The following is a 25,859-nucleotide window of genomic DNA, read 5'->3' on the forward strand; positions in this document are numbered from 1 at the left end:
ATCGGTATGTATCGTTACGTACACTGTCACTCCTAATGCCTGTATTGATGCGTCCGAAAATCCATGTAAAGTCATAATAGTTCGGTGCGCGTAACCTACCCATCGCGGAATACGGAGATCATTAAAGAGCGGAATTTGGGAAAAAATGCTTTGCCACGCTGTCTTCAATGGATCCGATAATAAAACGTCCCAATCTTGCCTTTCCTTCCAAATTTTTTGAATTAATATCTTTGCATTTATTACAAAAGGTGCCACCAGGCCGTCGGGATCATAAATTCTAGCAGTTATGCTTAGCACTGAGCGCTTCGTCCAAGAAGTAGCGTTGATGTCTGGCAGCGATTGTACTGCAAAAGCGAACTCATCCGTTGAAGGAATCCATTTGGCACCCAGCACCGACGCTTCCATGTGGGAATTTAACCAAGTTTCGCCTCCGATGATTGTTTATCGATGGAATATTGTATCTGGTTGGAATTAGATCGCCACTTGGCAAGTTCAAAACCCCCCACTGCTAGCAGATTCTGCATTTCCTGGCATAGTGACAATAAGCCTTCCTCCGAATCCTCGCCTACTAAACAATCGTCCATATAAAAATTGTCTAACACGGCTCGCGCCCCCGGGGATACCTTGATGAATTGTCCCTCGCACACTGTTGCATTGCACGGACAGCACAGAAAGGTGCTGAGGCCATCCCGAATGTAACTAGAGTTAGCCAATATTCCATTAGTTTACCTGAATCATCTCTCCAAAATATGCGCTGAAGATCCCAGTTTCGCTCTGCTATCTTTACATGAGGAAACATTTGCTTGATATCTGCTGAGATTGCATATGCATGCAAACGAAAACCCCAAAGAAGATCAATCAAATCCGGTTGCAGCTTGGGTCCGATCATTTGGACATCATTCAATGACACTCCCGAGTCAGTCAAACAGGATGCATCGAAAACAACACGAAACTTTTTTGTTATCGCATGGTGGGGAATATAATAGGCCTTGCCTGCCGGCAGTCTAGTGGCTGGACGTAGCCAATCCTTCGCTATATATTCCTTTATTCGCGCCTAAAGCGTTGCTCCAATCTTAGGAATCGTTGCAGTGCTACTAATCGATTGGAACCGATATGGTCCCAATGGAGTCGTAAGGGAATCTGTAAAATATAGCGTCCAGAAAGTGAGTGAAAAGTATGTGTTTTTATGAAGTGATCCTCGCCTGCTTGTTGCTCTGCCGTCCAAGCTGATTCGTCCCCAGGCATACTTTCTGCTTCGAAGAATCTTCTTAGCAATTTATCAAGATTGGAGTCCTCTGTCGCTTGGTCTACGTTATTTGCTAGGTGAGCTGCCACCACACTGGTAGTTGTCGGAATCTCTCCAAACATCAACCAACCTAAACGAGTTTCCTGTGCTACAAATCCCGAAGATAGCCGCCTCATGTTATCTTGCATGACCTGTGCCCATACTCCAACCCCTAAAAGTAACTGGACTGGTGCCGGCTGGTTAAAGTTTGGATCTGCTAAATATGTCGTTATATCCCTCGGCAGTTCTGGCTTCTGTAAAAGTTTTTGCGGTTGTAACATTTCTCCCAATACCGAAGGCACTACTAAACAGGTAATTTGCATCCGGAGGTCGTCATTGTAAAGAGACATAAAGCAGCCAGTAACCGACTTATCGCAGATATAAGACCCTGCCTCCACCGCCGTTGATACACCTACTCTAATTCGTCGCGTCGAAATTTGGTTTTGAGTGACCACGTTTTTGCTGATTAAATTTACCTGAGCTCCCGTGTCGCATATGGCGCGCATTCTAAAACTTGTTCCACTGCTGGTTAGAAACCGCACCTGTGCTGTAGCTAACAAATTGTCGTTTAACTTAAGAGCTTCACCCTGGTTAGAAACCGCACCTGTGCTGTAGCTAACAAATTGTCGTTTAACTTAAGAGCTTCACCCTGTTTGTGTGCAGCTTCTATATGATCGATAGGCTGTGACGAAAAAATATTGCAGAAAACCCCGAGGCTCGTTTCGTTGCGATCTGTTAACTGCTGTTGCTCCTCCCTTGGTCCTTTCTATGTTACTGTTGCTAGAGTCGCAATGCGAGGTACTTCGTCCTTGGAATTTGTCAATAGTTTTGGGCATAAAATGCTGTTATGAGGTGACTTAGCACATCTGGAACAACGTGTCGATAAGCAATTTCGCGCTGTATGTCCCTTCCTCAAACAATTCTGGCATAATCCTAGTTCAAAGATTCGTTTAACTCTGTCCTCTCGACTCATTCGTCCAATTGCAGGACATCGATGAAGGGCATGATCTCCAGAGCAATGAAAACAAGGATGTTAGTTGGCTATCGACGAAACGTTTGGCCTTATACGCTGATTCAATGATTGGTCAGTTAAACGTTTATCGCCAGGATTGAACGTGGGTAATGGTGCATGACTGAGTAGCCCGCTGCTACGACGCTCAAGCCATGTATAAAAGTCTTTGTGCAAATTGGGTATACGATCTGTGGGTCTCACCATTTCCCACTGACTACGAGATATGTTATCTAATCGGGATTCAAGGAAGTTTAGTATTAATAAGTCGCGTTGCTCCTCTGCCCCTAACTGTCTTGAAATCATGCGCATGCTGTTGCGCGTAACGTCAAGCATATTCCTAATTAATGCATGATTAGCCTTTGGCCAAATAGGCAGACTATAAATTGCAGAGCAATGTGCGGCGTGACACAAATACTCATTATCAAATGTTATGCACAACGTATCACAAAGCTCTCTTCTCGTTGAGGCCAATAGCCCATGGCCCTAGCGGCCTCTTCCTTTACACAGCTTTGTAGGCGCCGGAGTCGTTGTAAGTTCGAGAGATATGGATTTTGAATTACCTCCGCTGTAAAGATGTCCCTAAATTGAATCTATTCTTTATGAGCGCCACTAAATGTTGGTAATCGATCTGCTAAAGGTAATTCTGCGAACTGCAGCTGTAATGCACGATTGTTTGTATGACTGCCTGCCATTGCGGACAACCTTGGTTCCAAAGACTTTATCTTCTGACACAGTTCTGCGCGAACTGCCACGTAAGTATCTTCAACCCTCTGCTGCCTAGTTGAGTCCTCCGCTCTTTGTAATTCGCTTCGGGATCTTTGTTGCAACTCTCGAAATCTTACCTCAAATTTCCCCCATGCGGTAGTCAAAATATCGAGACGGGCCTTCATAATCTCAACATTCAGAGATTCTGCTGTCGCCGAGGCGAACCAATCTGACTGAGGCTGAATTTGGGATACCGTGAACTCTAAATCAGCTCTAATACTAATGTCGTTTTCAACCTCCTGAGAGGTTGGGCTATCCATGGTGATGTCTACAGATGGCTCTACGCTTGTCGCCTGCCTCTCGCTTACCATCACAGTCCTTTGTCTTTTACCTGAAATATACAGAGATAATTTACGGCTTTAAACACAGCATAATGTAATCTGTAAATTTTCTATACTAGTTCCAACAGTATATCTTCAATCGATAAGGCCAAATCTTACGCATCGGTAAACTACATCTGCTCAATTGTCTTAAAAATGGCACTAAAATTCCATGTGAAATAATCGCAGAAACTGTTTACAATCGCAGAGGTATCCCTAAACGAAACGCCCTTACCTTCGCATTTATTTATACATCTATGTATATGCTTTATCCAAATAAGTCGCAGACAATTCCCTAATACATCCGTCAACTGGCATCTTCGACAATCTAATAATATTTGCAATTTACTATTTATTAATTAGATTTTTTTTTACAATTAGTGGTGCTACATTCATACGCAATTCATATCCTCCAAAACCACATCAAGTCGCTGTTTCGCTTTACCTACGTGTAGCAAATTACGCCGGAAGTCGCAGCCTTACTCCAAACGTTATATAATTCCAAAAAAAAATATATATATGGTTCCACACCTATGTGCATCTTCTGTAAATGAGCAGAAGTCACATGTACCTTTTTATAACTATGTGCAATGCATATATACCTAGGGATATGTTAATGTAGTTGCCGCTGTCCTTGCAAATTCTTATACTAAGAAAATATATTAAAGACATTCAATAATCAATGCAAGCGCCCAAATTCGCAGATATTTGGCAAATCGCACATTACACCTTTACTTTGGTTAACTAGCACTACGCACGCACCATTTTGGATTACTGCTCCAGGTTTATTTATCTTCTCCATAGAACGCTTCTTTCTTCCGTCCACTGACCGCGTCGTTGCAGACCTTTTTTGTACCTTTGATGCTGGCTTCGCGTTTTCTGCCTTCTTTAACTTGGCATATTTTCTGCACTGAAATTAAATCATCTCTAATAATTTACATATTATTTACATTTATTCATGCAAACCTAATCCAGACAATCGAATCTAGTTCCAACAAATCGCACTCTAATGTTTTTATATTAATAATATAATCTATAAATTTGTATTTGCGGAACGTACAGCTGTATGTATTTTATGTATATGCTCAGAATTTGAAAAACTCGTTTGTATACCACAAAAATTAAATATCGAATGTGAGTCAAATTCGCTTTTAATTCATATGACATGAAAAATGTTAAATTCATGTACATACATGTGCATATATATATATATATTCTTGCTCAATTCGTTTAAAATTCCTTAGAGATGCGGAAATATTCGCTGAGTATTATGAGCAAGAACTTCTTAAATTCTAGAATATTCTTCACCAATGGTAAAATGGAATGAAATTGAAACCACAACTCAATTTTATTTCCACTCTGACAACTCGTCTTTCCCATTCAAAAATCACTCTCAATTCTACCATGTATACACATCTGAAAAAACACACCAAAGTCGCCGCAATACTGAAATATAAAGTAAACGCAGAGCTAAAGGCAAGAAAGCAAGCGCAGCAAATACAAAACGCAAAACATGTTGTGTCGTTGCAAGTCGCAAGGCGCCGAAGCAATATATTAACTCAGAATACCATACATGGCGCCGCAAAAATGAGCGCACTGTTCAAACGAGTTACCTAAAGTAGCCGAAATGCTTAACATATAATGCAAACGCAGACGCAACAAAGCAAAAGCCGTAAATATAAAACACAACACAACCAAAGTCGCAAGGCGCCGATGCAATTTATTAACTTTGCTGCCAACAGAAGTGCTCTCAATATTCGCCGCAATACAGACCCAACTATGTACGACGACGCAACACAGCAACTCGCCGACGTTATGAGCAATAAACTCAACGATTGAACTTTTTTGACAATCGAATTTTATCTTCGGATATAAAACACTCAATCTATTCGCCGAATTTCGCTATTCCATTTTTCTGACATATATATGTACTTATAAAAGAAACAATACTCGCCGAATTTTACACTACAACTTTTTCTATTTTATTTTTTCCAAATTTATTGCCGATAGCCCGAAATGAGTGTTTAAGGTGCCCATTTTGGACACCATGAAAATGTTCTGCCCACACACACTCACCCAATAATAAATGTGCAAAAATCTGTTTGAATTTTTATTTTAGTTGCTTTATTTAGTTTTGTATTTAATTTGTGTAGTATTTCTTTTATCTTAGTATGTATAGTTTGTTCACCTTTAGTTAAACTAATTTTCAAAGAAATGTATTCTTATTTTTAGGTTATAGTCTTTATGTTTAATTTCACACGTTGTTTTCTTGCACGACCACACTCTTTCTTTACAGCCACGAACTTAATTTCATTTTTCGCTATATCGCTGAATGCCATTGCCACTGCTGAGTGCAATTGGCATTGCTTTTCAGCAACAGCTGACGGCGATGCCACTTGCACTCAGGGGTGCATTTTGTTGCGTAAAGCGCGTAACGCAGTGCGGTTATACCACCCTTCCTTAGAAAAAGAAGAATCTGACAAGTTGATCAGATTTGTCATATTCTTCTTGTTCTCTGACTTTCAAATTGTTTTGGTTGAACGAATGTATGATATTAGGGTGTTCCTCCCCTTTTTTCTCATTCGTTCAATCGGAACAATTTTTTTTCCTTTCACATATGAAATTAAGTTAATATTAATTTAATTACTTACATGTAATTTGTTTTCTAATTTCTATTGCACTAAATTAATGTATTATATATATTTATTACAAATAGTGCGTGCATATTAATTTTTGATTTTATTTACATGCAAATTAAAAAAAATTTTTTTTTTTGTTTTTGTATATTAATATTAATATAAATTTTAATTTGATATTTCATGCTTTAATAACAAAGTACTGTAAATTTAAAATTAATTACAAGCTAGTTTGTAAATTTATATGAGAAAAAATTCAGTTAACCTTATTGATTCGGTTTTTGTGAACGGTTTTTTCCTTTTTATTTACTTCATCAAAAACCGTAACATTAACTCCATCAATTTTTGTGACTATATATGGTCCTTGGTAAATGCTTTCATGCTTATTTCTAGGTTCTTTTTGTATTACTACCTTATCGTTTATATTAATAGCTAACGGACGCGCCCTCTTATCATAAAGATCCTTATTTTTAATTTTATGTTTATTAATTAAATCTTTTGCTAATTTATGCGTTTTTTGTAGTCTATATTTTACTTCTTTTGCATAACTTTCAACATTGTAAATTGGATCGATTTGTTCCTTTTGAACTTCATTTGGTAAGGTAACATTTCTACCGAATACTAATTCGTATGGAGTGAATCCATTATCAAAAACTGTACTAGGAGTTGTATTATGCAAAAATGTAAAATATTTCAAATAAACGTCCCATTCGGGGAAGTTATCATTTAAAAAAGCTCGTAAATATTCATTAAATACCCGATGATTTCTTTCAATTGTACCTAGGGTTTCATGATGGTAAGCTGTAGAAAAATTATGTTCGATTTTTAGGAGTTTGGTTAATTCAGAGAAAATTTCGTTTTTATATTCGGTTCCTAAATCGGTTTTAATTGATTTCATTATGCCATAAATGAGGATGAAGCTTTCAAAAATGGCTGTTGCAATTGTTTTTGCTGTCTTATCAGGGACTGATATGGTAACAAGGTATTTGCTAAAGTCGCACATAATGGTAACCGCGAACCTATTCCCATTATTCGACTCGGGCAAAGGTCCTATTGTATCTACAACTACGACATCGAAAGGTTTGCAGGGTGTTGGTGTAAGCACTAAATTTTCTTTGGTTTTTGGCTTGACTTTATTCAAAAGGCATTTTTTGCAATTTTTGACGTATTTGACAATGTCACGGGTCATACCTTTCCAATAATATTTCGTACGTATTTTTGCGTAAAGCTTTTTATTTCCGCAGTGACCTCCTGATATCGGGTCATTGTGGTAAATTTCCATTAATTTAAGTTTCTTGTCGTTGTCTGTAACTGTTTCAACAGGTTCTATTAATAGTATTTTTAAATTTTTTAAAATTGAATTTCCTGTATTTTTAAAATTTGAAATAGAAAAATATTTAAATATTTGATCATCTTTTTGCCATTCTGCTTTCTTAATGTTGTGTTTACCAGCTTCTTTTTCAAGCTTCAAAAGTAATTCATCTAATTGCATTATTTTGTTAGTATACACAATATTAAGTAACTCGAGTTTTTTATGTTTTAAATGCGCATATATTTTTAAATTGATTTTATCATTGCCGTTGTCATGACATATTTGGCTTTTTATCCTATGGATTTTCTTGGAAAAATTATATGAAAACTTGTCGACTACCTGTAATTTGACATTTTCTTCGTTTACGTCTTCAGCCGATTGTTGTAATTGTTCGTGACGTTTCGTCATAGACCTCGTCTGTACTTTTAAAATTTGATTATTGGACTTTTTAAGTTCTTGGATTGAAATTCGCGATAATGCGTCTGCACCTACGTTAGATTTTCCTTTAATATATTCTATGGTAAAATTATATTCGGACAGTTCCAAACGTATTCTGGAAAGTTTCGACGACGGATCTTTCATATTAAATAGATAAACTAGTGGGCGATGATCTGATTTAACTTTGAAGTGAGTGCCATAAATATATGGACGAAATTGCTTTATTGCAAAATATATTGCCAAAAGTTCTAATTCTATTATTGGTTTATTTTGTTCTGATTTGCTAAAGGATTTTGAAGCAAAACAAATTGGCAAGTCGTTACCGTTATGATTTTGACTCAGTATCGCACCACACCCTAACTTTGAAGCATCAACCGTAATTAAAAATTCTTTGGTGAAATCTGGATATTGTAAAAGTTTTGGAGAAATCAGACTTTTTCTTAGTTTTTCGAAAGCTAACTCACATGCCGTATCCCAATTAAATTCAACCTTCTTTCTACTCAAACGATTCAGTGGAGCTGCTAAAGAAGCGAAACTTGGGATAAATCTCCTATAATAATTTGCAAATGCCACGAATCTTCGGACAGCGTCTTTATCGCGTGGCTTAGGATACCTTTTAATTGCTTCAATTTTTGAATCGTATGGTAGCAAACCATTTGCTGAGCATTTATGCCCTAAGAAAGTTACTTCAGGTCTAAGAAAATTACACTTTTTTGGGTTAAGTCGCAAGTTGAACTTCCTACAGGTTTCGAAAACTTTTTTTAGATTATTGAGATGATGTGCTTCGCTACATCCAATTACTATTATATCGTCTACATACATAAAGGCTTGGTTGGGTGAAATACCAGAAAATGCAATTGACATCATTCTTGAAAATGAATTTGGATCTACGTTTAGACCAAATGGTAAAACCTTCCATCGAAAAGCTCCGCGGTCAGTACTAAAAGATGTTATGTCTCTTGAATCTTTGTGAAGTGGGATTTGGTGAAAACCCGAAAAAAGATCTAATGTAGAAAAGAATTTCGCACGGCCAAGGTTATCTAAAATATCGTCTACACGTGCCAAAGGAAATTTATCGGCAATTAACTTTTTATTTACAGCCCTAAAGTCAACGCACATTCTATACGATTTTTGGCCATTTAGGTCTTTTTTCGGTACCAAAATCAAGGGACTATTATAATTCGAACAACTATTTTCAATCAGATCGTTTTCCAATAATTTATTAACTTGTTTATTGATTTCTTCACGTTGAGAATACGGTAGGCGGTAATTTTTAATGTATACTGGCGTCGTATCGTTTAGTCTTAGTTTTTGTTCATAAAAATTGTTCATTGTCATCTTATCATTGTCTAGCGCAAAAATATCGGAATATTGTAAACATAAGCTAATAAGTTTGTTTTCTGCATAATTAGGTATTTGTTTTTCTAAAATGCTTTTAAGTTCTTTAATACGACTATCTTGTTTTACTGGGATATTGATTTTATAAACGTGATAATTAGAAAGTTTTTCGGTTTGAATGTTGTGGTTGTTTACGTATTTTACGCTATTTGTGGTGTTTATTACTTTAATGATCGGATTACTAGTATCAACTATACATTTCGCTGTGAAAACACCGTCGGAAATCTCTTGAGAATCCACGAAAAGTGGTTCTGAGTCTTTTTTTAAAGCGAAAATTCTATAAACTTCGCAACGAGGTGGAATAACAAATGTATCGCTTTCCATTCCGTGATGGATGGGAAGTGCGATCTTTTCATTGCCTATCCAGAAGGAAATGCAATTTGTTGCATAGCTGATATCGCATTTATTTGTTTTTAGGAAATCCTTACCAAGTATTCCATCTGATGGAATGTTGAAATCATTGTCTACCACATGCAACGTATGTTTGATATAAAAATTTGAAAAGTGTAAGTTAGTTGTAAAAGTACCTAATGTAGAAACTGTATCTGTAGTTACTCCAGTAATATTAATTGTATCATTGTTGTTAATTGACAAATTTTTATTAAGAGAGGAAATTTTAATTAACGAAATGTCGGCTTGTGTATCGACTAGAAATGTACAAAATTTGTTAGAGCCAGTAATATTTAATTGTATAAAATCGGAATAGTTTAAGTTAAGACAATAAATGTTTTTTGAAGAAAAATTGTGAGCTGAATCAGTTAGTAATTTGTCTCGTCCTCCCTCAGTGTTCGCTCCTGAGGGGCTTCCCTGTTTAAAGCCCGAACGTTTGCATTTCTAGCTCTATTATTGGAAGTGTTAGAACCGTTGTTATTGCTAGTACGACTATTGTTGCTATTATTATTATTAGGCTGATTCCGATTTCCGCCGCTGGAACGGAAATTTTGCCTTTGATTGCTGCGATTGAAGTTGTTGCCATAGTTACTGTTACTAAAGGATGGTCTATTTTGTCTATAATTGTTAAAGTTACGATTTTGATTTTGGAAATTTCGACCTCGGTTATTACTTTGAAAATTTCTAAAATTGTTATTGTTCCGCGCTCTAAATGCCAAAACTTGACGTTCTTTTATTTCATTTGATTGCTCTACAATCAGTTTGGCTACTACGTCCTTGGAATCAGAAAAATTGGTTGAAGCCAGGATTGATTTTACTAAACTGGTTTTTGCGTTCAATCGGCAAACGTTAACTGTTTGCTCGATGGCCATTTCACGGGCTTTGGTCTGAGTAATCCCTTCGATAATGAGCGAACGCTCTAAAGCATCAGACAATTCCTCAACGCGTTTTGCAAAATCGGTGTAATTATTATTATTAACTTGCAAAGCTGCGAATTTTCCGGCCACAACTTTGGAGTTGTCGGGTTTTATACGGTTACGTAGTGCTATTTTTATATCGTTAACTGAAAGTACTTGAGTTGGTATCGCTTCTCGAGCTTTACCATCGAGTTTGGATTTAATATATGAAATACAAATGCTAGTTAAATTTTCGTCGACAAATTGTTCGATTAACTCAATTTTAGTAATGAAAGATTCGAGACCTAGGGGCTCACCGCTATAATTTTCACGCATAATACCAGCACATATGCCGATAAACGTTCTTTTTTCTTCAGGAGTCGCCATATTTGTATCGGAATTAGGAGGATTTGAAATATTTGTTTCGGGCAATTCCTCAAATCCGTGAAATTCTCCGGACAAAGAAAGTCTAACAACAAGGTTTTTGATTGTATTGGGCGAATATGTGGCTGAGCCTTCGGAAACTGGGCTTTTAAAATTGAGATTTTCGGAATCGGAACTTTCGGAATTAAAATTTTTGGAATTGGAATCTGAATTTTTGGAATTTTCGGAATTTTCGGAATCTGAGTTTTGTTCTGAAATTCTAGGAACCACTTTTTGATTTCTAAGGAACATATGTAGTAGGAAGCAAAGGAAGAAATATTTAAATTGATTAAAGTCGAATTTGTAGAAATTGCTTACGAAAATTTAACGGAAGTTGAAATTGAATTGAATGTTGATGGAATATTGAAAGAATTATTCGGTAATTTAATTAGAGACTGAATATTTAATGATAAATTGAATGTATATTGAAGTAATTTAATTTAAATTGCTTTTAAAGGAAAATATTTTAATTTGATAAAAGGACTTGGCTGTTGATAACGGACGCACCGCTTTATTAAAAAGATCTCAATGTGTTTGTGTAATAACGGACGCACCGTTTTTATTAAAATTGTATGGTTTTATTTTTATAGATACGGGCGCACCGCATCTTTCAAAATTTGTATTACGAATATCCTCGGACGCACCGGGATTAAAAAAATTTACATTGGTTGTTTACGGGAACACCGTTTACGCAAAAAAAAATCTTTTTGGTTAATTACGGAACCACCGTTTACGCAAAAAAAATTATGTATGTTTGTTTACGGTTTTATTTTGTTTATGTCCAAAAAAAAATCCCATATTTCTTAAGTATGTAAGATTACTCAAAAATTAAATTTTTCACCTCTGATTTATATATCAGGGGCTTCATATCAAAACACGATAAATGCAATCGACAAAAAAAAAAATTTTGTGAAGTTAGAAAAAATTTGCAAAAAGTATTGATCTGGTGAAAAACACAATGTTTGCTGACCATCTTAGGTAGGCTAGTCTCACAATTCTCAAAATTAGATATTCGCATGAGAATAAGATTATGTCAAAATTCCGAAAAAAATATTTGTATGTACACTTATGGGCTTGATTTGAAGCTCCTCAAATGTTCTATCTATTTAGCAATATATTATTCATATTCACAAGAATATTTAATGTATTTGTTGTAGTTTATGTATAAAAGGTCCTGTCACGGTCGCCATTTAAGGTGCCCATTTTGGACACCATGAAAATGTTCTGCCCACACACACTCACCCAATAATAAATGTGCAAAAATCTGTTTGAATTTATATTTTAGTTGCTTTATTTAGTTTTGTATTTAATTTGTGTAGTATTTCTTTTATCTTAGTATGTATAGTTTGTTCACCTTTAGTTAAACTAATTTTCAAAGAAATGTATTCTTATTTTTAGGTTATAGTCTTTATGTTTAATTTCACACGTTGTTTTCTTGCACGACCACACTCTTTCTTTACAGCCACGAACTTAATTTCATTTTTCGCTATATCGCTGAATGCCATTGCCACTGCTGAGTGCAATTGGCATTGCTTTTCAGCAACAGCTGACGGCGATGCCACTTGCACTCAGGGGTGCATTTTGTTGCGTAAAGCGCGTAACGCAGTGCGGTTATAAGTGTTCTGTAGACACTAAAACCTTCGGCTCGTAGGACCAAATAATGTTTCCTTTTAAATAACAACACAGTTCGAATAGGTTTCATTTATACGCTTTATTGAAAATTTAGAATTTTGTTGCACAACCATATCGCTACGCAGTTCACTCAATACTGCTCTCATTCGCTTGAACAGTAGGATACGTCAAATCGAGACTTCCAAAGTTGGACTCAATCAAAACGGAACGCAGAATAGCAAAGTTACCAAACCGAGAAAATTTCAGTTCATTTCGAAGTGCAGAATAGGGCTGATTGATGTACTTTTTTTTATATACATATGTACCAAAATACTGTAGACTCGCATCAGTTGGCATCCTTGTACAGTCTGGATGTTATAATATACGTGGTAATATTATTGGTGTAATTACCCAAAAATTGCTCTTTATTTTCGCAGTGAGCTGCATCGCAGTAATTATGCAAATACTAGAAATACTTCAGCCGGCACACAATGTATAAAAATACTGTTGTTGATTTTAATTGGTAATTTCTTACCCTTTTCAATTATAATATACGTGGCTGTCGGTTTTAGTTCCAAAAATATAATGGCCGAGCCACTCACGTGCCCGTAATCAATACAATGGTGAACAACTGCGTAAAAAAAAAAAAAAATCCTGAATTAGGTGGAGATAATATAAATATACTATTTTTTTTGGGGGATTTTTTTATCCAATACATTAAATAAATTTTCATAAAAAGCTTGCATTACTTCTTCATTAGTATGAAATTGATAACATATTAATTTTTTTAAAATATGAATAGAATACTCCAAACTCAAATAATAATCTTTTATGTTACATTGAGGTGCATTAAAAATTAAATGTTGTGGATCTGCTGTACTAAAATGTGTATATAATTCCTCTATACTTAAATCGTTATAAAATGCATCATGGATTTTCATAATATTTAACATTAATGGACTAATTCTATAAAAAAATTTCCATTTAGAGTTTAACCAAAGTGATGTACTGACAATTTGAGAAATAGGAGTTACTGGGTCTTTTTTGAGCCATACCAATAATTTTTCTGCTTTTCCGTCTTCTTTGTACCTTCTATTTTTACTATATTCGTTGCTACATTCTTCAGGATTTTCTGGATTTCAATTTAATTCGGATCCAGTGGTGAACTGTTGAACAGAGTAAATTACGAACGCGTGGTTACAAAGTAGAATAGCGACTGACTTTATTAATGTGTATATAAGAATAGACAATAAAGAAGAAATACAATGAATGATGCCAGATTGATATTATTTTACAATACTCCACGTTAATAGCATATCTGGCAGTAATTACAAAAATGAATTTTATGCATTTCAATAATTAAGTTAAGCCCAGCTTGTCATTAATGAGTTGGTTCTTTGAAGCCGGAACACCTTTTGTTAAAGCATCAGCTAGCATCTCCGATGTTGAAACGTATTCCAATTTTATTGACCCATCTTCAAGCTTTTCGCGCGTATACTTCAACTTGATGTCAACATGCTTTGTACGTGGTGAAAAATTATTGTTACGTACAATGCTTATGGCGCTTTTATTGTCACAGTGCAACGTAGTTATTTCATTACAGTCAGGAATCAATTCCGCCTTCAAACGCCTTAACCAAATCATTTCTTGCAAGGCAATTACAATGGACATCAGTTCCGCTTCTGTCGAATATAAGGCAACTGTGCGTTGACGATGACTGCCCCAAGTTATAGCTCCGCCCTGCATTGTGAAGACTTAACCAGATGTCGATCGCCTTTTGTCAACATCTGCAGCCAAGTCGGCGTCACAGAAACATGTGAGGGCCTCACCACTTTTGACATAAACGATACCCTTTTCTGTTGTTCCTTTGAAATATCTCAGAACACGTTTAATGGCTTGCCAAAGAGCCCTTCCAGGATTTTGGGAAAAACGACTCAACAAATTAACTGCATAACTAATATCAGGCCGTGTATTTTGTGCCGCAAAGAGTAAACACCCAATCGCCTCCATGTATGGAACCTTTTTCATTTCTTGTTTAGCTTCATAAGTTTGTGGGCACATATCTGCGGTCAACTTTTGCGATAAGTCAAGCGGCGTAGATACGGGATTGCAGTCATCCAATTCAAAACGTTTAAGAACTCTAGAAATATACTCAGACTGATCTATTTTAAACGTTTTATTTACCTCATTACGCTGAATACGCATGCCCAGAACTGACTACGCCACACCCAAATCTACCATTTTGAATTTCGAAGAGAGTTCCATTTTGATACGTTTAACTTTATCGTTTGAAAATACCAAGACGTCATCAACGTAAATAGCTACATACACCACGCGTTCATTGTTTACATGGTAATAAATGTACTGATCGACGTCGCTGCGTACAAGACCAAGATCGACCAAGGCTGCATTGAGTTTCTTGTTCCATATTCGATTCGCCTGCTTAAGGCCGTACAATGATTTCACCAACCGCCATACTCTGCCCGTGCCGGCGTCAAAACCCTCAGGCTGCTTCATGTATACCTCCTCCTGCAAATCCCCATTCAGGAAAGCAGTCACTGCATCGAGTTGGTATACATCCATATTATGCTTTGCAGCCAAAGCAAATAAGAATCGTATCGAATTATACCTGACAACAGGTGCGAATGTTTCAGTATAGTCGATTCCCTGCTTTTGCGAACATCCCTTGACTACCAGCCTAGCCTTATGACGTACGATTTTGCCATCAGCGTTTCGTTTTGTTTTAAATACCCACTTAGAAGCAATGGCTTTCTTATGTGCGGGAAGATCAGTGAGAAACCATGTTTTGTTTAATTTATGTGAATCCATCTCAGCCGTCATTGCGTCTGACCAAGCATCAGCTTCTGCACTTTTAGCTGCATCCTTAAAGCTAACAGGATCATCAGTCTCAGATATGTTGGTACAAAATACGGATTGCTTGTTTACTTTATCAGCAATACGTTTAGATCGACGAACATCAACCTCTTTCATTTCATTCTGCTCATCTGAAGAACTATCGTCAGCAGTATAGTACTCGTTTTCGGAGACACTATCAGATTCACTTACATTTGGCAATTCCAGCTCAACTTCTTCCTCTGAATTGCTAATGTCACCTTTCGCATTACCTTTACCAATGTTTTAATGCTGCGACCGCACTGATTTTCAACTAAACATTTAAATTCTTTGAACATATCAAGAACGTCTGATTTTCTAACCATTGGCAATGCAAATACTTTTCTAGAGAAGTCATCGACAAATACGAACAAATACCTAGCACCGCTGAATGAGCTTGTGCTAATTGGACCTAACACATCTGAGTGGACTAAATCTAATAGATTATTTGCACGCATGCCACTCTCTCTGCTTATTGTTCGTGTTTGCTTGCCTTTCGCACACACAATGCACTTGCCATCATCTGGAGTACTGTAATAAACATCACCAGAATAATTTTTTACACTGTTTAAACCTTTGTTGCAGATATGTCCAAATCTGCGATGCCAAAGTTGAAAATTATCAATCGCAGTCATTGCCTTACTAATAGGCTCTGGTTTACAATCCAAACGATATAAATTGTTTTCAACGTATGCTGTTGCAATTAATTTTCCAGCATCGTCATACATTTTGCAATCGTCCCCTTGAAACACCACCTTTTTTCCTTTCATTGTCATTTCACGATCAGACAATAAATTTGCACAGAGGTTTGGCACATATTCAAAATTTTTTATGGTTTGTCATTTGTTCGTTGTTTGTTTTGTTCATAACAATGTTAACGTTACCTACGCTTTCTATTGGTATTCTTTCTTTGTTTGCCAAAATTACATCTTTGTTTTGTGAAGGTTTTTCATCCACTAATAATCGAGGATCATTGGTCATATGCGAAGTGGCACCCGAATCAATGTACCATACATTTTGTGAATATGAATATAGACAAGAACTTGCCATCAACGAATTTGAAGATGTTGTGGTCTTTTTCTGTTCAATACCTTCTGCCGCTTTTTTAGAGTTTTTTGTACAATTTCTCCTCAAATGCCCCTCTTGACCACAGCCGTAACAACGAAAATGTCTCTTATTGAAATTTTTGTTGTTCTGCTTTGGTTTGGAATTTTTTGTGTATAGTGCGTTACCAGCGTGCTCGCTCTTGCTGCGAACTTTATATCTTGCGACAACAAACCTTTTATATTGTCGACTGTTAATTTGCTTTTGGAATTTTCCACTGCCATAACTAGCGCTTGATACTCGTTTGGCAAACCGGTAAGCATTAATGACGCAATAACCTCATCATCAATGTTCAAACCGGCATCCTTCACCTTTATTGACATCATTATCATTTCGTTGACATACTCCTGCATTGAAGGGAACTGTTCCAACTTCAGCTGTACTAGTTTTCGTAACAAATCAACTTTTCGTGTAAGACCGCTGTCTTCATACGCTGACATGAGTGAGTCCCAGGCCTCTTTTGCGCTTGTGGCACTTGCGATATGAGCTAAATTACATGGCTCAACCATAAGCGTAATTTCCGCCAATGCTCGCTCATCGACACTTCGTTCTTTTTCCTCTTTTACCCCAGCTTGTGTTATGCTCCAGCAGCTCTTCAGCAACATATACGATTTTGCGTGCCTTTTCCACACGTCAAAATTTTCACGTCCACGAAGCTTTTCGAAAGGAAAGTTCAGTGTATTAGCCGCCATTTTCAATTTATCTCTAGGCAAATAGGCCCATAACCTGTTGAACAGAGTAAATTACGAACGCGTGGTTACAAAGTAGAATAGCGACTGACTTTATTAATGTGTATATAAGAATAGACAATAAAGAAGAAATACAATGAATGATGCCAGATTGATATTATTTTACAATATGAACTCGTTAAGAAATTCGATCGAATGTCTGCTTCTTTCCACAAATTTTTTTTTCCACTTTTGCAATCTTCGTGAAATTGTGAATTGCGAGATTGACCCAGTGTTCGATGGAATACTCGACACTGGCAACAGTTCGTCTAGAAAATCTTCTTCCGACTTCTTCATTGCATTTAAATCATTCGATTGTGGAACATCTACAAGAGTAGTTATGGTAGGTACAGTCATGGATGACATGGAAATGTTTTCCATGACTGCACACGATGAAGACGGTTCCTCGATGCTTTTCTCGTAAATTCGAATCCACGAGTACTTGGGAAGCTGTCTTCTCAAAAATGTCATGAACAATTCTTCTTTTTGGAGTTAACTCTCGAAAAGATTGAACGAACCCTTCTTTAATGGCACTGAATTCCTTTCTATCACTTTGGTAGTCATCATTATTACATTGTGCATCTGTATTATTAACCTTTTCAATTCTATTTTTTTTTTGTTTTACAAAATACCTTTCTACTTTTTTTAAAATTATACATATTTTTGTCAATATCACTGGATCCCACAGTAGTTCTAAAAGATGTAATAGTAACATTGTCTTGCAACCAACTGTTGATATATTCGGATTTAGATTTAATGGAACACAATTCGTTTCTATTTCCTCCGAACTTTCCAACGGATTCATTTCCAAAGTTTGTCCCTCTGTAATTAGAATTGGTTGAAGATGTTCTTGATTCATTGGTATCTCTTGAACTTCCTCTCCCTCGCTCTCGGAACTGCTGGTTAAAGGATTTCCGTTATCCATTATTACTGATTTGGATTTCTCCTCATGCTGAAATTTCTCCACTGGAGTTTCATTTGGTTTCTCTATGCGTTGCATTTTTATCGACTTTACTGTTCGAACCATTATTTGAATTAGTTGAATAGTTATAAGAGCAAGTACTTGAAGTACATATGTATATTGATATGAAGTTTGCTCAACCGTGCATTCACTAACGCTTTCAAATGACATTTAATTAAAAATTGTAACTTACATCGACTTTTATACAATTTTTAAAATAAATACTGGTTTCATATTTCGTACGGTAAAGATTTCATATCACACAACCACCTCCACCACCACTCTTGTGTGTGTGGTGGGGTCCACATGACAAAACGACAAGCCCAACAGGCTAACGGGCTATGTCCATGTTCAAGCCATTGTTAATGGCTTGTCGTTTTGTCACGTGGGCCCCGCCACTTTCACAATCGCCCGTGCGAGCGTTCTCGGTCAATTAGAACATCAGTTGCTGAATGTTTGATGTGGTGACATTCTTTTTGATTGAACTTAAGGTGTTCATAGGTGCCATTTCATTGCGGTATTTGTTGGGAAGTGTGCCTGACAATTTGACGTAGTAGGTGTGGACGAATGGCTTATGCTTTTGAACTGACTTAATTTTACCTGAAATTTACACATTTATTTGTTCTAGAAAACACTAAAATTTTGTGGTCTACATATGAGACGCTCCACGAGAAAAGGCCCCTAACGCGAATGCCGTTGCTTTTACATGGGGAGCAGGTAAAGTGGATCGTACGCTAGTCTTCGCATGATGGCCCACAAACGGCACAATAACTGTCGACTTTGGCAGCTCATAACTCAAAAAGTAATAAGAATATCGCTCTCCGGTTATTAAAAAATCTAGAAAGATCTTTAATATGTAATAAATCGTTAAATAAATATATATAATTTTTTTTTTTTATAGAGTTATGGATCTTTTTTCGCGGAGCGTCACATATAAATAAATACAAAATGTATATTTTCTTTCCTTATCAGTAGAGCAGGGTACCTTTGATGCTTTAACCCGTTCTTCATATTGTCTTATTGACTCTGTTATATTGAACTTGATCTAGATTGAGAAAATCTACCCATGCTTTAATACTGATACCGGTAGGCTCCTTAGTTGAGTCTGAAATACCTTTGTGCAGAGTCCTAGCTGTGCTCATGCCCTCCACAAACTTTGTTCTTGAAATATTTCCAATCAACACTTAATGATGTTGTTCATGGCCTTCAAGCAACAACAAATTTATGTGTTGTCTTTTTTCAGCGGTAGGCTCCTTAGTTGAGTCCGAAATACCTTTGTGCAGAGTCCTAGCTGTGCTCATGTCTTCGACAAACTTTGTTCTTGAAATATTTCCAAGCAACACCTAATGATGTTCATGGCCTTCAAGCAACAATAAACTTATGTGTTGTCTTTTTTCAGCGGTGATATAATATTATTTTCATTATCCAAACCAACTACTTTTACACTATTTTCGGCGTTTTTTATTTTAAAACCTTTTATTTACCACTGCGATAGGGCTTTGTCATTGTTAATTTAAAATTAGCTATTGCAAAAAAATTTTCTTTATCAAAGTCTACCAATCTTCTTTGAGCAATATGTAAGTTAAAGGACTATAGTCCTTGTTTTATAAAAAAATTAATTTGTCGGGCCAACTCGCCCAACCAACAACACTAAACAACACAAGTTCAAATAGTCTTTTACAAGTATATTTTAACTCAGTTTATTCACAATTATAATTAAGATTAAATTACTCTTAACTCCAAAATCCGTCCCGAACTCGACTGCCGGGTCTGCCGCAACTGCTCCCCTATATAGCCAATCAACAAGCCGCGACGCGCCTCTTGCGTAACTTGTTGACAGCCCGCTGTGTGAGAATGTTGAAGTCGGTTTCTTCCCACAAGTGTGGTATGTGTGCATTTCACAATCATGTGTAATAGAATTTAGCTGACTGTGCGTCTGGAGTAATTACGTAGCACAAGTGTTAATTGCCGTCACTAACCATGACCTTGAATTAAGGTGTTAGGTTGTTGTTGTTGTTGTAGCGATTAGGTTACTCCCCGAAGGTGTTAGGTTGTCATGCGCAGCCGTATGTTGTGAGAAATATAATTTGTTGACTCGGCGCACGTGTACTGGCCATACGTGGGAATGTTGCGATAAGGGCAACTGACGCGTATTAACTTGTATAATCCTGGTATACTCCATATGTTCGTTCAACACATCATGTCTTGGCCGGGCCACAGCTCAGGGATGGTGCCGGTCAAGATATCGTACAGAAAGAAGAAAAAAGTGGTATTACAATTTTGTAATATAAATATCTTTATTTTAAATAAAGATTAAACACAATAATTAATATATGTATTTTTGTAGGTTACCTTTTGTTAAGATCTGGAACCGCCGGTGAGATACGTCCGTTCAGCACGATGTAAAAATCCAAGAAGCCAAAAAGTAACATAAGTTGTTAAAACCTCTTGCCAGTCGAACTGTTTATTTATTCCTGTGATGTTTATTTGCATGGTTAACATAAACGGTTCCACTGGCTCTGTTAACAAATATAAAGCAAATGCGAGGGCGACCCAATATGTTTTAGAGTTTCGGCTGTTGTCCTAAACACATCACATAAATATTGCTCTTCCTTTTCCCATACACGTTTTACACACATCATTGCTTCTTTTTGATTAGAATTGCGACTTGAAAATAATCGCATTACACCAACATCTTTTAATCCTTCCTTCAATTCTACATACAATATATCAGGATAATCGTCAATTGAGTTCCACAACAAACTCTCCAAAGCTGGATTACTTTTAACAGGCATTGTTACAATACTAAACTGTATCGACGACGACGACAACCCTTTATATATAAAATCTTTTAAATATGCCTTATCACAACCCTGCAAAAATCGCGAATACTCCATGCATGCATGTATGGAGTACTCGCTATGGACCAACCGAGTGCTCCAAAATTAACCACAACTCATACAAAAAAATATGGTCCAATTAACATTGCGATGTCCTAGGACTGGACCATATACTCCAGCTCCGCATTACATCAGAGTAATCCATGGAGTACTCACAGTCCAATAAACATCGTGTAGTGTTACAGTCGTTAAAAACGAGCAATGATCGGCTTAAAATATGTTCGGGTAGAAACATGAGTTGGTCCATTGCTGCATTACAGTGGAGTCTATTGGTAAGTACTCCAATGGAACACATGATCCAACGATTTTTGCAGGGAAGTGGTGTCTTCAATACGTTGAGTTATCGAATTTCTGTTGATATTTACAAAGGATTGACCTGGAATCTTTATTTCATATAAAAAGTAATGACTAAAAAACTTCTCTGATATTAACGTTTTTATATCATATATAAGTAGGAATCATTCATTCATTCCCAATTCCTTCTTCAAACGTCTTTCCACCATCCTTTTGACAATAGAAAACTATTGTAGTGATATTTTTTCATCTTCATGGATGAGGTTTGTAATTGGTTTGTAAACGTTCCAAATGGTTGATTGAAACACTTTATTATATAATATATAAAGTTTCTTTTAATTCTTTAGTTGGCTCCATTGTTATTCAGCGTTAGACTGATTTAACATTTCTCAAAATCCTTTACTTAAATACTTGATCAAATTCAATAAAACATCAATAACATTATTCACATAATTAACTGTCAATTAAAAATGTTTTGTTTTAAAAACATGGATAGAAAAGTTTTACAATTCTCGTAACAATGTTGCACAATAAATTGAGATAAGAAACATCAGCCGTGCAACAATGTATCACAATAAATAAACTTTTTTTTTGTCTTAACACATTCGGCTTCAATTAATTTCAGTGAAGGTTGAGAGAGAATAAATTAATTTTTCCATACAAAAATTAAGAGCGGTAATTCCCGCTTTTTTCCACTGAATAGTTTTATTCAATTTGCTGGACTAATGCCGTGAATTCCCGCTATGACCATATGAACTTTCTTTGCACTTTGCGCGGGAATTCCCGCAATTTGTTTTATTGAAGGCTCTTCTAAGCAAAAAATATATTACTGGTATGTTTAAACTTTGAACGGGGATTACCCATATTAGAATTAGTTGAATTGTGGTTTTCTTGTTATCGAGAGTAGTCTAACACTTTACCAACACTACCAATGTACAGTGTTAAAAAGTAAACCGTTTTTGGCGGTTGAAAGATTCGATTCAAAATGTGCAGTAATTCCCGTCATTGCTTTACTGAGGGGCACTTGAATGACGGGAATTCCCGCAATTAAGCCGAATGTGTTAAGTTCATTTAATCAGTGTGCACGTATATATTGTATAATATATATACATATATATATAGCTAGTCAGAACTGAGAAGTATAAAGTCATTCAAGTGAACAGACTCACCTAGTTACTTTCCAATATTCAAGTGTGCGCTAACCAAAAAAAAAAAAAGGAAACAAAAATTAATACAATCAAAAATATTGAAAACATAAAAATGAGCAACAAAAAATAAAGTTAAAAATCTTTAAAATTATTTAAATTCTATTAAATAACTAACCAGTTGTTTAGAACTTAATTTAATTGAAATTCTGTAAAAACTTTTTAAAACTTTTGAAAACTTCAAAGTTTGACTAAGAATTTAACAGCTCGTTAAAAAGTTTAAATGTTCTATTCAGCATGTAAAAGCTATATTAGAAGTTTGAAAATCCTATTACCAAACTTTAAAGTTCCTTTCTTACAAAAAAATCTTGTTAAAAATTTAAAAATCCTTTTGCAAAAAATTTAAGTTCTCTTTAAAAATTGTATAAAAACTTTTTTTAAAAATTGAAATTGAATTGAAAAAGAAAAAATTTAAATTTGATAAAACACTATAAATTCTATTAAAAAAATTTAAATTCTATTAAAAATTTTAAATTCCAATAAAACACCAAACAAATTTAAAAACGGTATTAAAATATGTTAACTAAACTATTAATAATATTACAGGCGTTTATAATTATAAAAAAGCACTTAAAATAAATAAAAAATAGATAGATTGCGCATTTGAAATCAAAAATTCAAATACATACAATAATTAAAACTAAATTGAAATTTCAAATTTAGTTAAAAATATTTTTTTTTTAATGTTATTGTTTGAAACTTTAAACTTCCTTTAAACCCTAAAACACTTTTAAAAAAATTTCTTTAAAATATTTCATCATTTTGTAACATATTATTTTTCAATTAAATACCAGAGTGCTAGTAGTAACAACACAAAGACACTGTATCTTAAATCTCTAAACCTTCCTCCATTCTTTCAAAAAAAAAAAAAAAAAACATAATAAAATTTAAAAAATATGGTATTTCAAATATTTACTTCCTTCTACACTCTATTCTGTGGATGGTTAAACATTTTTTTTGCTTTGTAATCGAGATTTCTACGAAGTATTATGGTTTTTGTGTTCAAGAACTAGCAAAACAAAAAAAAAAAAAATGTCTAATCAATACAGAATTGGTATATCTACGCAATAATGAACAATAAATAAAAAACAATACTACTATCGTATACACAATAGCTATAACTACATTTATATTTAAAAAGTACTATATATATATTTATATACATAATGTAATAAAATTATATAAGAAAGTATCGTAAATACTTAAGCTTTATTCTGTACCGGTGAAAGAAGTGTGAACAAATTATTAGTTAATAGAGTTAGTTTCATAAAATTCTAAAACAATATGGTTAATAAACATTTATGCAAAAAACATGCTTTACCGAAACCTGATACACTTTCCTTAACTTATTAAGAATAAAAAAAAAAAAAATTCCTATCAAAATTTATTTGCTATACTCCATTTCAATAATTTTGTTAAAAAAAAAGGAAAAAAAAAATATTTTAAAGAAAAGAAAAAAAAACTTATATTAAACAACGTGATAATAATTTTAATCCACTTAACGTACAATTATACAAATGAAAACTTAACAAAAAAAAAAAGAATCTATATTTAGTATATCGCTATGTCATCTGTAATCGAAAGACCCTCATTGTATGAAAACCGCAAAATAAAATAGGATAATAAAATATATAAGCTGAATATACCGCCAATGAAATGTAAAATTAGATAAACGAAGCACGACAACAGATTTTCAAATACAGTGAAAACTAACAATTTTTTCTGTGTGAAGGTTCTTTCTTTGTTGTTCACCACACATTCCTTTTTGTTGAAATTTGCTACTGTAAATTACGAATTAATTAATAAATATGCATTTTCTTAACTTATGTAATTTGTGCTCATATGTTAATACACACATAAAAGTTGTAGTAGCTTATGTATGTATAAATGCTACAACTGTACTGTAGATAACTGTAATTTAATAGTAAGAAAATATCATAACTATTATTCAAAGGCGCTTAGTAATATGCCCAATAATGATGTAATATAACGGAATTAAAATAAAAAAGAATTACTACTTAAATATATGAAATCCGATTTGAAAGAAGGTATTTTGTAAACAAATAAATATAAAAAAAAAAATTTGGTCTTAATTTTGTATACCATGATGCTAACATTGAAAGGTGAGTATTTTCTATGTATATACTATATTGTATTTCTTAAACACTTAAAAATATAACATGATGTAACTGGAAGTATTATAAAGATCGCATCGTTCATTGGCCATATTGAACTAGTACTCTCCTAAGTAGGATAGGGACTGGTGTAAAAAGTTCTGCAAATTGAAATATGCTCATAAAGTGTTAACAATAACTTTCCTTGAACTTCTTTTTTTATTAGCATGCAAATACATATTTATCAATGACAGGTAAAGAAATTTTATCATTTTATTCGTTGCTGTTCGTATGACCGAACTTTTATGGAAAGACCAGACATCAAGTTTTGTACAACTGTTTTATCGACTTTCTGCGACACTATTTGTCACATTCTTTTTATATTCAGCTGAGCAGAGCTCACAGAGTATATTAATTTGTTCGCATAACGGTACCCCGTAACGGCATAAACTAATCGAGATAGATATAGACTTCTATACATCAAAATGATTTGGGCGAAAAAAGAAATTCTTTTAACCATGTCCGTCCGTCGGTACGTTGAGGTCTCATAATGAAATTTGGTATCTAAGTTCCTGGGCACTCATCTCAGATCGCTATTTAAAACGTACGAAATCGGACTATAACCACGCTCACTTTTTCGATATCGAAAATTTCGAAAAACCGAAAAAGTGCGATAATTCATTACCAAAGACGGATAAAGCGATGAAACTTGGTAGGTGGGTTGAATTTTGGACAATGGGCGTGGCACCGCCCACTTTTAAAATAAGGTAATTTAAAAGTTTTGCAAGCTATAATTTGGCAGTCGTTAAAGATATCATGATGAAATTTGGGATGGACGTGACTCCTATTACTATATGTGTTCTAAATAAAAATTAGCAAAATCGGATGACAAACACGCCCACTTAAAAAAAAAAATTGAAAAGTCAAGTTATAACAAAAAAATTAATATCTTTACAGTATATAAGTAAATTATGTCAACATTAAATTCTAGTAATGATATGGTGCAACAAAATACAAAAATAAAAGAAAATTTCAAAATGGGCGTGGCTCCTTTTCATTTAATTTGCCTGGAATACTTTCAATGCCATAAGTCGAACAAAAATTTACCAATCCTTGTGAAATTTGGTAAGGGCACAGCTCCTATGACGATAACTGTTTTGAAAATGGGCGAAATC

At 34.9% G+C, this 25,859-nt stretch overlaps 1 protein-coding gene across 2 annotated transcripts in view; it reads left to right on the forward strand.

Moving 5' to 3' along the window:
• The window catches only part of oaf (out at first), a 196,145-nt gene extending 172,031 nt beyond the window's left edge, over nt 1-24,114 (forward strand). For both annotated transcript variants that reach the window (XR_010949883.1, XR_010949884.1), the window contains one exon: nt 12,669-24,114. The gene's annotated coding sequence lies outside the window, so the exon portion shown is untranslated. The remainder of the gene's footprint in view (nt 1-12,668) is intronic.
• The last annotated feature ends 1,745 nt before the right edge of the window (nt 24,115-25,859 follow it).

This window comes from Eurosta solidaginis, chromosome 2 (assembly GCF_040869045.1).
Source record: "Eurosta solidaginis isolate ZX-2024a chromosome 2, ASM4086904v1, whole genome shotgun sequence".
NCBI lineage: Eukaryota > Metazoa > Arthropoda > Insecta > Diptera > Tephritidae > Eurosta > Eurosta solidaginis.